Source organism: Mus musculus, chromosome 5, assembly GCF_000001635.26.
Source record: "Mus musculus strain C57BL/6J chromosome 5, GRCm38.p6 C57BL/6J".
NCBI classification, from domain to species: Eukaryota; Metazoa; Chordata; class Mammalia; order Rodentia; family Muridae; genus Mus; species Mus musculus.
The window spans coordinates 105,826,250-105,838,704 of NC_000071.6; the positions used below are offsets into that span (position 1 = coordinate 105,826,250).

Here is a 12,455-nt window from a genome sequence, read left to right on the forward strand (position 1 = left end):
CAGGCAGACACTTTACCAACCCAGTCATCCCTCTAGCTTCTCCTTTGTGTCTTTAAGAAATGTTTATTAACCTCCTCCATAGAAACCAGGAAGGTCAGCCAGCAAGATGGCTCAGCCGGTAAAGGCACATGTTGCCAAGCCTAGCAGCCTGAGTTCAATCTCTTGGACTCACATGAGTTATAGTATGACCTTCACACATGAATTGTGGCAAGCACATGTACACACACATGCACATACACACACAGATGCATGCACCCACACATGCACGCATACACACAAACAGATATGCTCATACACACAGATACACGCACGCACACATGTGAATGCACGCACATGCACGTACACACACATGCACGCATACACACAGATATGTTCACACACACAGTCCCCAGTTCAGACCATGTTTTGCTCTCATTCCTTGCCCACCTCCTGTCCTTGCCTCCTCTCCTTTGGCAGACACAAAGCCATAGGAGTTTAACGATGAGCGGGAAGACAGAGCCAGAGGGAAGGACCGTGGACCTGTGTTCACAGACTGCAAGGGTGGTGAGCTGCCAGGACTCAATTCCTATCAGGTTCAGTTTCTCTGCAGTCTTTCCTTCCTCCCTCCCGCACTTCCCTCCGCACACCCACATGTTGGCACTGACGTCCATAGCTTCGCCTGTTAGCGTGTTCTCATGTAGGTGCCCTGGGGTTCGGATGACTTTTTTCCTAATTACAAGAGCAACACATGTTCATAGTTACACAAAAGTCAAATATTGCAGAAGTGCACGTCATTTGAAAACATGTCACCTCACCCTGCAAAAGGCTCCACAAACCTTCCTTTGAAGCCAGTGTAAAAGGCAAAGTCCTTAACTGGCCCACTGACCTACTGACCCCTGACCTCTCCCACCCTCCTTAATACACTGCTGTGTCCCTGTCCAGCCTGTCTGTGCTCCGGGGCCTTGTCACTAGCTAGTCTCCTCTTGGGAACTCTCCTGGATATCTGCATGGCTTCTTTCTTAGTCAGCCTAGGTGACCTAAACTACAGGAATTTATTTTCTCAGTATCCTGGAAGCCGAGAAGTATGAGGTCAGTGTTCTGGCAAGTTTGATTTCTGCCAAGGGCTACTGGCCTGGCCTAGCCTGGTCTTCCCTGGCCTGGCCTAGCTTAGCCTGGTCTGTCCTGTCCTGGCCTGTCCTGGCCTGGCCTGGCCTGGCTAGGTCTGTCCTGGCCTGTTCTGGCCTGCAGTCAGTCGTCTTATATCTTTTCCTAACTGTGCTCTTTGGAGTGAATGGGTAAAAGACTGCTATAAGGTTGTCTTTCTTTTCTTTTTTAAATGTTTATTTTATCACATGGATATTTTGTTTGCATATCACATACGTGCCTGCCAGAAGAAGGTTTTCAAAACCCCTGGAGCTGGAGTTACAGGTGAGCCATCATGTAGGTGCTGGGAATTGAACCTGGGTCCTCTGCAAGAACAGCAAGTGTTCCTAAGGCCTGAATCATCTTTCCAGCCCCCATGGTTTTTCTTTTAAGTACTAATTCCCACAGGCCAAGGGAATCCTCTTTCCTTATCACCATATTTAGCCCTAAGTACTTCATTAGAGGACCCACTTTGCAACAGAGCAACGAAGTGGGTTAGGTTTCAAGACATCCGTCCTTGTCAGTTCCCTTCGAGTTGTTTGAAAATCATTTCATCAAGTTGGCCTGATTCTCAGGAGAAGGGTGGGGGTTGGGGTAAGAGGAGGAAGAAGAGAAGGAGGAGGAGTCTCAGACCATCCTTTACTATATAGCTTGGCCTGGTCTCCATGAAACTCTGTCTCCAAAAAGAAAGAAAGCATTTTCTCAAAGAAGCTTTCTGTTTTCTGGTCCTCTGTTCAAAACACTGATATTTCTCACAATGCTCTGGGCCAATTAGGGTCATTGGGATCTTTTGGAAATTAGACTAGGTCTTTGTTTGCATGTATGTACCTTTCACAACTACTGTTAGAAGGCCTCACTTTGAAAAGTTATCTCTTTGCAGAGGTCAACCCATGCCTTTGGCTCAGGACAGTAACGGACAAGTATTACAACACAAATTTGCAAACTTTCTTAAAACACTTGGGAATTTTTTTCTAAGTGGATTTTGTGGTTCTAGAGTATGACTTCTATAAATGACAACGTTATACTACAATATCACACAAAACAAACATACGTGTGCTCTCAAAACTCATGGACCAAAGTTGTTCATGCCTTTGACACATGCAACCACATGCATACAGGCATGTACACTCGTGAATAAATAGGTATAAGAAGTGTCAAATAAAACAAAAGTGTAGCCTCTTTCTTACTTTCCTATGTATTTTTATCCTTGGCTAAGAAACTGTAAACTGCATGCAAGTAGAGCTATCTGGTTTTGTATTCACTGATTTTTCTTCATTGTTTATAAAGGAAACTGGCTTATGAATATGCTAAATGACTGAATGCATTAATATTAATTTGAAAACATCTTTCCAGAACACTTCTCTGTGAGTCACCCTGTAACTTTAGGAATGCTTTCACTGTTAAAAATGAGACCCGAAGAAGGTCTCATCTTATTTCAGGACAACTTCACACAGATGGCTGGAAAACTATCATTGCCTGGACGTTGGGAATGGGTAAGCAAGGCCTCTCTCTACAGGGCGTGCGATGGCCAAAACACGGGCTGGAACTGTGGCTCAGGTGGTAGAGCATTGCCTAACAATGCAGAAAGCCCTGGGTGATGCCCAGCACCACGTTAACCAGGTACTATAGCCGTGACCCAAAACTCAGTCATGGAGGAGAGAGAATCAGAAGGTTCAAGGTCATCCTGGGTTACATAATGAGCTTGAGGCAAACCTGAGCTACATGGACACCACCTCAAAAGAAGCAAGCTGACTTTCCTGCCCAGACGTTCTGTCAGCCACAGAGAAGGCCCCTAGGTCACATGCCTTGCTGTGCCTGGGCAGCTATATAATCCATCAAGTTCACCAACGACTTTATTCCCTCTGGTATTTCCTGGTAGGAGCAGAAATGTGAAGGTCTTTTAGAGCTGGAGCCAAAAGACGCTGTAAAGGGTGACGGTGTTGAGTCTTTAAGGACCTTGTTCCTGGCTGGCACTGCACTGTTTGTGTCAAGTTGGAGCTTAAAGCCACCTGTCTGCTGAGGTCAGAGGACAATGTCAGCTTTGCCCAGCACCTCCCTCTCCAGAGTGCTGGCTTAACGAGCCACACTTAATAATAGTAAAGGAAAGAAATTCCAGGCATGAGAAAGCACTCAAGTGAGCACATTCAAAACACGCTCTGTTTTGCAGACCAGAGAGGAACGTCTGTGCTGCCTAAGAAAAACCCTTTGAGGAGCTGAGGGAGCAGCGCTTTGGTAAAGTGCTTGCCCACCACGCCTGAAGTCCTGCGTGAGGGAGCACAAGCCTGTAATCCCAGCTCTTGTAAAACGAAGGCAGGAGGATCAGAAGTTCAAGGCCACCTTCCACTATATATGGAGTCCACGGACAGCCTGGGGACCCTGCCTCCAAAACAGAACTACTTGGCTAGTTAATTTTAAAATGAAAACCCTTTGAGACAAATTGTACAGTACTGATGCAGAATAGGTCTTTAAAAAGTTATTTTCCTTCTTTCTCTCTCTTCCTTCCTTCCTTCCTTCCTTCCTTCCTCCCTCCCTCCCTCCCTCCCTCCCTCCCTCCCTCCCTCCCTCCCTCCCTCCCTCCCTCTCTCTCTCTCTCTCTCTCTCTCTCTCTCTCTCTCTTTCTTTCTTTCTTTCTTTCTTTCTTTCTTTCTGTTTAAATGTAAAGTTTTAGTATTTGGGGGGGTGTGTTTAATCAGAGGTTGGCACTGGGTATGTTCCTCAATTGCCACTTTAGTTTTTTAAGCAGGTCTCTTTCTGAACCAATTCAGCTAGACTAAATGGTCAGCAGGCCCTAGTGACCTGTGTCCACGTCCTCAGTGCTGGGTTACAGCCATACTGCACACCTGGCTTTTGACCTGGGTACTGGAACCAGAAGCCGGTTCTCATGCCTTGCATCAAGCACTTTATTGACTAGGGCATCTTCCCAGACTTTATTTCTAAACTCTAAATATGATGTTTTGTCCTTAATTACTCTACCCTTTTGTTATCCTTTTGGAAGGTTGCATCATTGGTGGAAAGTGCCCTTGCTGGAAAGTGCCCTTGCCGGCAGAGCCATCTCACTGGCCAGAGTCTGATGTTCTTCTGTTTTTCCTGAGGTAGATATTTTTTATAATTTTGTCTGTTATTTTCCTGGGGGTTCTGGTAGCACGTGCCACAGCGCCTCTGTAGAGATCGGGTGACAAACTCCGCGGGGTTGGTTCTCTCATTTTCGCAATCCAACATTGATATTTGTTCTTCCAGCCTGGACCAGCATTCTTAATTAGATGTTATCAACACAGTTTCCCCTTCATAGTGGCTACGGATGTGCAGTGCAGTCAACACAGCATAACAAGAAGAGCCACGTTGGGGAGCCTCAGTATAGTTTCCACTTACTCCCACAGTGTCGTTTCCGCTTACCTCAAAGCGTCATTTCTGCTTACCTCACAGTGTCGTTTCCGCTTACCTCAGAGCGTCATTTCTGCTTACTTCACAGTGTTGTTTCTGCTTACTTCACAGAGTCATTTCCATTTACCTCACAGCGTCATTTTTACCTCACAGAATTGTTTCTGTCTACCTCACAGTGTCGTTTCTGCTTCCCTCATAGCGTCATTTCCGCTTACCTCACAGCGTTGTTTCAGCTTACCTCACAGCGTCATTTCCGCTTACCTCACACTGCTGTTTCCGCTTACCTAACAGCCTCATCAGGTGACGGTCTATCTCATTTACTGTTCTGTTTTATGTTATGTTGTGGCTATTTTTATTTTTATTTATGTGTGCGCACCCACACAGGCCATCAGACCCCCTAGAGATGCAGTTCCAGGTAGTTGTGAGCTGCTCAGTGTTTTGAGGTAAGCCTGTGCTGCTACAGCGTGGGTATGTAGCACAGGCTGGCCAGGAACTTGTAATCCTGCCCCTTATCTCCTAAGGGCAGGGATGACAGGCACGCACCACGGTGCTTGGTACTGCTGCCTCATTTATTACCATCACAGCATCAGAAGCGAGCGGGGCTGGAGCAAGTGGTGCCGGAGCCGAGAAAAATAAAAATAAAAAAGAAGCCTGCTTCCTTCCTCTTCTTCTTTCAGTTTACCTGAAGTACACCAACTGGTTTGTACCAAAGTAACTGATATGATTAATCATTCTCCTGGCTGGTAATTTGATTAGAAAAAGCAAACTTCGAAAGAAACATAAACAATTCATTTTAGGCTAGGAATATAGTTAAATTGGTAGAATATTTGTCTAGTATGCACAGGCCTTGGGTCCATCCCAGCAAAGCATAATGGTGGGTACTAGTCATCCCAACACGTGGAAGGTTGAGGCAAGAGGATCAACAAATTCAAGGCTAGCCTGGGCTACATGCAATCCTGTATCAACTATTCTTTTTATTTTAATTAAAAAGACAAAATAAAAATGACCCAGCTGTGGTGGCACATGCCTTTAATACCAGCACTTGGGAAATAAAGGTAAAAGGATCTCTGTGAATTTCAGGCTAGCCTGGTCTACATTATGAGTTCCAGGACTCCGTCTCAAAAAAAAAAAAAAAAAAGTGCAACTCATCAAGAATGACTTTGAAAACATTCATTTGTACGTGTGCTGATGCAAATCTCATGTTAACCTAACATTCGGATGAGAATGGGAGAACATATGTGTTTATGGATTTAGATCATGTCTGTGTGTCATGTGCCTGGGTGAGTGATGGAAACTCGGGCAGAGGATGCCTCATGCTATAATGCAACTGAAGTTGCTGGTGGCTGGAATTTTCCAGTGTTGGTAGATGAATTTTTATGACAAGAACTTGTGGAAAATTTGGGTATTTCTGAAAAATAACTGTTTCTCCCTCAGAGTCGCCCTCTCTTGGATTCCTGTGAGTCACTGTCCCCTGTGAAGCGGCTTGAGAAGAATGCCTGGCATCATTTGTGTGCTCTAACTCCAACTGGAGATGTTGACTGTGCTATCGTCCCAGCCGGCTTTTCCTCTCAGTGTTGTTTTTCCTTGAAGAAGTTTCTTTGTTACTATTCAGCTTAAGTGAAGTCATCACTGAAGGAAAGAGCAGAAGGAATTCGGAATAGTTTTAATAAACTTCTGAACCCAGCGACCTGTCCCAGGAGACTCCCTTTGGGCCGTTCTCAGGATAAATCATTTTGGGGAAAATGCTTGCTTCCTTTGCTTTTAGGTTGATAGAAAAAGAAAGTAACAATCACTGGGCCAGCCTTCATCTTAGCATGCGACTGCTCAAGCCACAGTTACAGAAACCATGAGAAGTTTGCCCTGTGTGGTACAGGGTAGTGTATTACCAGGAAGCCCTGTAAGCAACAGGCATTCAGGAGAGCGTTGGGTTGCATCGAAAGCAAGACAAACACTAAGGGTCTGGAGAGACAGCTCAGAGGTTAGAAGGAACACTGGACTTCCAGACGACCTAAGTTCAGTTCCCAGCCACCAAGATAGATGGCTCTTGATACCTGTATCTCCAGGTGCAGGGACTCCTTCTCTCTTCAGCCTTTCTTGGGGACCTACATTCGAGTGCACACAGCCTTATACATAGTTTTAAATCAACATAAAGTCTTTAAAAATCTGCTAGAAACCTTAGGTGGGATTCTCTTATTCTGCAGGTAGTGGGCTAGAACGAAGGATTTTTTTTTTTTACACAAATTGGGCATCTCAAGCACTGCTCTTTTTGAAATTAAACGTATGTGTGCGTGGATGTGTAGGTGTGGATGTGGATGTGTGGAGGTCAGAAGTGAACCTTACATGTCATTTCTCAGGTGCTATACACCTTGTTTTTTGATACTGAGTTTGCCAGTTGGCTAGGTTGGCTGACCAGCAAGTCCCAAGAAACTGTCTCTCCTCCTGTGATGGTTTGTATATGTTCAGCCCAGGGAGTGGCACTATTAGGAGGTATTGCCCTGTTGGAGTAGGTGTGTCACTATGGCATGGGCTTTAAGACCTTCATCCTAGCTGTCTGAAAGCCATTATTCTGCTAGCAGCCTTCAGATGAAGATGTAGAACTCTCAGCTCCTGTAGCATGCCTGTCCGGATCCTGCCATGCTCTTGCCTTGATGATAATGGACTGCCACCTTGATGATAATGGACTGAACCTCTGAACCTATAAGCCAGCCCCAATTAAATGGTGCCCCTATAAGAGTTGCCTTGGTCATGGTGTCTGATTACAGCAGTAAACCCTAACCAAGGCACCTCCCCAACACTAAGATTAAGCCTGAATCACCACAGCTGGCTTTTGCTCATGGCCACTGACCATCAAACTCAAGTCTCTCATATCTGCATAGCAAGCCCTTTACCAATGAGCTGTCTGATCAGCCCTGAACACACATAGGCCAAGGCCCTGAATCTTCAAACATAGCCTTTACACTTCTGTCACTGATTCTATGTGTGAGTTTTTATTTGCTGCTGTGCCAGAAGACTAGGCCTACCCCATCTTCTGTCTGGAGGGAGACTATCAGATCAAAACTGTCTACAGTAAGAAATAAATGAATATTTTCAAACAAGGGGCCTTTGCAATAACATAGGTCCAGGAAGGAAATAAAACTTCCTTACCCAGTATTGCCAGACCACTAATAACAGGATTAGTTATGAGTTAGTAGTTAGCAGTATTAGAGGCTCACAATCTCTTTGCTTTTTTCCTACCATTGTTTTGGGAGGAAGAATAATGATGGCTTCAGGGACATCCTTGCCCTTAGACAATTCAGGAGGACATTAGTCCCAGTCTCCACTGTGCAGTTCCCCAACAGAACCCACACACATTTCCCGCCTGAGAGGAGCTGAGGTTGGGCAGAGTTTAACTTCCTCTACTGTCCAGCTGATGGCAAAGGCATTCACCTTTGCACCTAGAGAGAAAAGACAGCAGCAACTGGGAGCAGTTCTGAGAACGGGCAGGAGGGAACAGAGGTCTTTGAAAAAGGCTTAGATCTTTAGGGAGGTTGGAGAAGAGGGGACAGCGGAGGCCTGGGGAGTTGGAAAAGGAGGAGGAAGCAGCTGTCCCCGTCCCAGAAGCTCACGCAGAAAGTCCTTGTCTCGTGTGCTGACCTACACATTTCCCACAATTCTCACTCAGGTGGGGTCCCAGAATGTTCATCTGAATCTGGGGGGGGGGGGGAGCGGGCAGCTTGCGTCTTTATCAGTGTTTATGAGGCGTTCTAACTGGTGAAAACAGATGTGGGTATGTTAAGAAATGATCACTCAGTAAGGAGAGTAGTCTGAGTGGGACATGTGTAAAAACAACAAAAACAAAACAAACAAAAACCACTTTTCCTCCCAGCCATTTAATTTCCAGAAATAATGACTCTGAAACTAATTATTTATTAATAAATGTCTTCAGTGTAAGCTTAGGCTTGTTCTCTGACTTCTTAATTTATTATCCCTTTATTCTAACCTGGGTTCAGCTACGTGGCAGGCTCCCACTTCTTGTCTTCTTACGTCTGACTCCTCAGAGTTCCTGGGGTGAATCGCCCCTTTATTCTATCCTGAGTTCAGCTACCTGCTGGTTTACATATGTCTGTCTCAATGTTCTGGTACATCCTGTCGGTCCTGTTCAACATTCTGGGGCCTCACCTGCTGGATGCCCCACCTCCTGTTTTTTGCCTCAGCTCATTGGCCATCGGCTTTTTTATTGACAGGTGATGCTTACAAGAGATTCTCTCTACAGACACAGGCTAGAATGCCCCCATAACTATGAAAATGAGATGCTGACCCATGTATATCCAAAGAACGGAGCCTTAACACACTGAGTACTTTTTAAATTGCTCTTTATTTCTGGTTATGTTTATGTCTGTGTATGTGCACACACTTGTGTGCGCTGGTACCCTCAGAAAACAAAAGAGAGCATCAGGCCCTCTGAAGTTGGCGTTGCAGGAAGTTGTGGACGGCCTGCTGTTTGTGCTGGGAGCTGAACTCGTCCTCTTCCGAGGGATGATTCAGGCGGGGAAAGCACTTGCTGTGGAGAAGCATGAGGACCTGAGGTCGAAGCTCCAGAGCCCACAGGCACTGCAACACGGGCATCTGCAATCCTAGAAGTCTGACAGGAAGCTAGGATTCAGAGACTGAAGCCCCCAGATGCTGATGTGACTTGCTGACCGGACCAGGAGCGTTCCTGAAATCATCCACATAATAGGACCAGAAGGGCTTTTCCTGTGCCCAATGGTGTAGGGTATAATAATTATTTAACCACAGGCCTTTTGTTAAAATCCTGTAAGCAGTGGGGAGAGTGTGGTGGGGAGGCTCTCCACACGTGTTGATGAGGTACCTTCCGATGGCCGGCCCCCTTCTGAGCACCTTTGCTCTCTAAACCTTAAGGCTCTCAGCTGAAGAGATATGGTTCAATTCAATAGAATGAGAGAATTGACCGAGCAATGAGATTAGTTAGTAGACCTAAGATGTGATAAGATCTGAACGGACGCAGAAGTGGAAGGATGAAGTGGGAGAGGCTGAGAAACGTAAGAAATTACGTAGAATCAAATGGATTTGATAGGCAGTTGGAATGAACAGGAGGGAAGGCAGGGGGCGTGGGAGGAGCTTGTGACCTGAGAGGCTCCTCTGCTCCTCTGCCATTGCCCCTCAAGACTATGCTGCGTGGAATTGATAGTTGACCTATTTTAAACCTGGGAGCCTCGGTGGGACTTTATAGGCATGCTGCCCAATTCACTTCCCAGTAGTGCCACAGTTACCTCTGGCTATCAAAGCCAGGACTGTCACAACCAAAGGGCAAACTCAGCATATCAGGGTGAGGTGAGGGTCAATGACCGGTGGCGGCATTCCAGTCCGGACTCTGAGTCACGAATGAGGCTGTCTTGCCTCTTTTGGATGAACCCGTGTGTATGTTGGAGAGCTTGAAGATCCTGGCAGTCCTAGAAAGGGTGGGGCAGGGGACTGACCTCAGGGAAGGGCAAGGAACAAGGAACACAGGCAGAGCTCACTGTGTAAAGCCAGAGCTGACGTACCCTTTTCCTGCAGCAGCAGAAATAAATGCCAAGAGGAGGGGGTGCTTTGAGCCGAGCTCTGACGCTTCGGAGTCAGGTTAGGTGGGTTGACTCCAGGTTTCCTGGGCTGCCACCCCGTCTAAAGTCTGGACACAGTAAGAACATGGTAAATATTTGCTTCTACTCTTCTGAGTAAGTTGGGACTGCAAAAGAATATCAGAAAAAAATTTCTCAAATCCTGAGCAAGAAACAAGGAAAGTATGGCTTTCAAAGCCTTGACAGAGGGGCTGTGGGGATCCCTCAGTCAGTAAAGTGCTTGCTGCAGGAGCAGTGGGACCTGAGTTGGATCCCCAGAGCCCCAGCACCCTGGCATGCTTGGAGGCCCAGTGCTGGGAAGGTGGAGTCTGGTGCGCCCCTGCAAACTTGGTGAGCAGCCTGTTTAGACCACTTGGTGAGATCCAGACTGGCGAGAGGCTCTAAAAGCAAGGTGGGCCGGACTGAAGATTGACATCTCAGGTGTGACCTCTGCACACACTCACATGTGAACCTGCACATACACGTGAACCCATGAGAAAGGACTGGAATCAGCACCAGAGGTTGGGAATGTAGCTCAGTAGAGGAGCTTAGAATTGGGGGAGGGCTCTGGGCTTAGTCCCTGATCAATCTGTGTGTGTGTGTGTGTGTGTGTCTGTCTGTCTGTCTGTCTCTCTCTCTCTCTCTTTCTCTCTCTTCCTCCCTCCCCCTCCCTCTCTCTCTTACACACTTACACACACACACACACACACACACACACACACCATCAAAAGTAGCAAGCAATAAAAGAAAATAACAGAGTAACTGAGTGTCATCATCAAAATCAAACACTTGAAACCTCAATGACACGGTCCATAAGTGTACAAATCCAGGAGGGAATTTTAGAAATCACACAGCTAAGAGAAACTCGTATCTAAAATATATAAAAACACAATTCAGTAATAAAAGATACATCCTTCAGTTTATGGGCAAAAGCATGCATACACATAAAATAAAACATTTTTTTAAAATACCAAGAAACATAAAAGGACATTTCTCTATAGAAGGTTTGTAAAATACCAATAAACACAAGGAAGAAGTGTTCGACATCTTCAGCCTTCTGAGGGAAATGCACTGTTTAGTGGTGTAGCCTCTCACATACACTAGAGTGGACACAATTAAGAAAAAAAAACCAAAGAAATAAATAATAAGAAGTGCTGGCAAGGCCATGAAGAATGGGCCTTAAACATTTCCAGTAAAAATGTAGAATAGTACTGTTGCTTTGGGGAACAATCTGACAAATTTAAAAAAGGTTGAAAATAGACCTGCGCTCATAACTGAAGCTCAGCGGTCACTGAGGAAGTGCCTCCATCAGATTGGCCTGTGGTCATAACTGCGCAGCATTTTCTCTGCTAGGCAGTGTTGGAGGGCCCATTTCACTGGGATGGCACTGTCCTTAGGCAGGTGAGCTGAGCAAGCAGAGGGAGTGACCAGGAAGGAGAGCAATGTTCCTTCACTGTCTGACTCAGTTCCTGCCTTCAGGTCCCCACCTTGAGTTCCGGTCTTGGCTTCCAGTGGGATGGAGGGCCTGAGCCAAGCAAACCACGCGTTGCTTTTGGTCACCGTTTCATCACAATATAAATCAAACTTGATTAGGCCACCATCTGTGCAAGTGACTTTTCTCATTATCGTGACAAAATGCTTGACAGCCTCCAGGAGATTGGCTCGCTCAGATTGGATGGCTCAGTCCATCCTGCTGGAGATGATTTGGGGGAGCAGCTCACACCACAGCAGAGATGAAGCAGAGAGGACATAGATGCCTGAGCTTCGCTGGTCTCCATTTTATCCACATGCGCTCCACAGCCCATGGAATGGGGCCCTCCACATTCAGGGTGGATCTTCCACTCTGAGTTAATCCTCTCAGAAATGTCTTTACAGAAGTACCCAGGGGATGCTCCTACTGTCCTGTGTGCTCCTACTGTCCTGTGTGCTCCCACTGTCCTGTGTGCTCCCACTGACCCGTGTGCTCCCACTGATCCATGTGCTCCGACTCTCTGTGTGCTCCCATTCTCCTGTATGTTCCCACTGTCCTGTGTGCTCCCACTGTCCTGTGTGCTCCCACTGACCCGTGTGCTCCTACTGATCCATGTGTTCCGACTCTCTATGTGCTCCCATTCTCCTGTGTGCTCCCACTGTCCTGTGTGCCCCCACTGTCCTGTGTGCTCCCACTCTCCTGTGTGCTCTCACTGTCCTGTGTGCTCCCACTCTCCTGTGTGCTCCCACTGACCCGTGTGTTCCCACTGACCCGTGTGTTCCCACTGTCCTGTGTGCTCCCACTGTCCTGTGTGCTCCCACTGACCCGTGTGCTCCTACTGATCCATGTGTTCCGACTCTCTATGTGCTCCCATTCTCCTGTGT

The 12,455-nt window shown here is 46.6% G+C and overlaps 1 non-coding gene across 4 annotated transcripts; it reads left to right on the plus strand.

The window, feature by feature from the left end:
• The first annotated feature begins 310 nt into the window (after positions 1–310).
• Positions 311–6,188, plus strand: D830014E11Rik. Of its 4 annotated transcripts, none has more exons than XR_880511.2 (4): positions 311–1,068; positions 2,562–2,742; positions 4,118–4,214; positions 5,938–6,188. It is a non-coding gene; the product is annotated as an RIKEN cDNA D830014E11 gene (transcript). The 4 variants fall into 4 exon arrangements; XR_001784909.1 differs by having other exon boundaries at positions 2,562–2,615; XR_389462.3 differs by having other exon boundaries at positions 311–2,742.
• Positions 6,189–12,455: the final 6,267 nt, after the last annotated feature.